Genomic DNA, 1,996 nt, shown 5'->3' with positions numbered 1-1,996 from the left:
GGAGCTTCACAGGAAGGAGGAAAGATTCCCTTTGGCAAATGACAGAACTCCTGAGGAGGCAGAGATCCGCTCTACAGCAGCAAACAGTTTGGAGCAACTTAAATAAATCAACTCCAACCTTTAGAGCAACAAACAGGTTTGAAATGTGAAACCTGTCGCTGAGCCAGGTTCTGTAGAAACCMGACAGAGACCCAGAACCTGGGCAACAGGTGAGGCTCCTCAGAGGTAACCGGATCATGAGGTCAGAGGTCAGAAATGAGGAAGAATGAGGTCATTGTTGCTCATATGGAGTTATGGTTTAAAAACTGATGCAGTTCTAGAACAAAATCCCAGTTAAAAGTCAACATTTCACCCAGAAGATCAGCTTTGGAAATCAGCACAACCCGTAAGTGAGCTTTTCCTTTATGAAAGCGTTGAACCAAACCTCATTTCTTCATCCGATACCAGACACTACCCTGCTGGAGACTTCTAGCTCCTGAATGAGTCTCGGGTCAAAGGTCAAAGGCTGAAATAGCAAGACACCTGGGAATGTTCTGGTACCAGACTGGAAAAGAGGGGAAAAAGCAGCAAAAAGCCCAAAATAAGACTTCAGGTTGCATTCACACCAGCGCCGTTTAATCCACTTCAGTCCGAACCTCGGTCTGGGTTCGGCTGAAGTCAACTCTGGTGGTTCGAATGCATACATGAACGCCAAGTGGACCGGGGACCGCTCCAAAAGCAGGAAGCGAACTACAGCACAGGGCATTCTGGGTAAATACAACCAGAGCAAACGTGCTAGGCTAGTGCTAGCGGGAGAAATGGATCCAGACACGATAGAGAAATCCGGCAAACGCTAAAGTCTGACGCCACTCCATGTTTGTTTCATTTGGTGAAGAAGGAAGTTGCGTTCAGTGTTTTCTTCTGAGGTTTTTGTGTCGTTTCTTCAGTGGTTTTGGTGTGGCGCCCCCACAGGTGAGGCAGGGAACAAGTTTTTCAAACGGTTTGCTTTATTGACACAGAGCAGTGTGAGAGAGAACAGCAGCAACTGAGGATGTTGGGAACAGGTTTTCAATTAATTAGGGTCATTTCACAGAGTGGTTGAAACTTTGTCCCAACTGAGCCGGGTCTAGAACCGGGTCAGGAGAACGTTGGCCCTCCTGAATCAGAGGTTTTGGTGCAATGATGGTTTTGCTTTCAGGGTTGTTGGAGAAATGGCCCAAACTCGTTTGTACCGGTTGCTTCCTCGCCGGGTCTCGGCCGCACAGACCAGGATGGACAGCCTGGTGCCGGTTCTGTGGGACCGGATGTTCCCCCGGCTGCTTTTCGGGCCCAACCACAAGTTGGAGCGGATCTTTGGCGGCATGCTGCACCACCCGGAGCGCTCCGCCATGCAGATCTGCCCGTACTACTTCGACCAGGTGACCTGGAGGCTCCCAGCCGCGTCGCCCTGGTTGGTGGTCCGCTCACACTGACGTCACGGCGCCGCTGGTTTGTCTCTGTGTGATCAAACTTCCCTCCTGGCTTTAAGGCAGAACAACCTGGAGCTGCACTGCTTCGACTCGTGGGGCGACGTGCAGAAGGAGAAGCAGCGCAGCGCGGAGCAGCAGCAGAGCGGAGGCAGCCAGCCGGGGAGCCGGCCCGACGCCGGGGTCTACCTGAGCCGGCTCTGCCAGCTGCAGGACCTGCAGACCGGAGGCAGCATGACCACGCAGATGTTCATCCACCTGATGTACGACTACAGCGACTGACGCCTCATTAAAACACGCCTTATTTTTAAAAACGTGAATGTTGAAGGTGTGAAAACATGATTAAGTTTACGCACCCAGGATGAGAAGAGCTGGAGAGGATGACCTTCAGGATCAGCACAAGGTCAGGGCAGAAATACGGGGAACCGTTTCTGTCAACAATTAACAGGAATAATTTGAGTTACTTAGTCTGACATAGCCCTGTGACAGACTGGCGACCTGTCCAGGCGACTTGTCCAGGTGACCCGTCCAGGTGACCCGTCCAGGTGACC

This window comes from Poecilia reticulata, linkage group LG16, assembly GCF_000633615.1.
Source record: "Poecilia reticulata strain Guanapo linkage group LG16, Guppy_female_1.0+MT, whole genome shotgun sequence".
In the NCBI taxonomy this organism is placed as follows: Eukaryota; Metazoa; Chordata; class Actinopteri; order Cyprinodontiformes; family Poeciliidae; genus Poecilia; species Poecilia reticulata.
The sequence above is the reverse complement of the archived record's forward strand: the minus strand, read 5'-3'. Positions refer to the sequence as shown.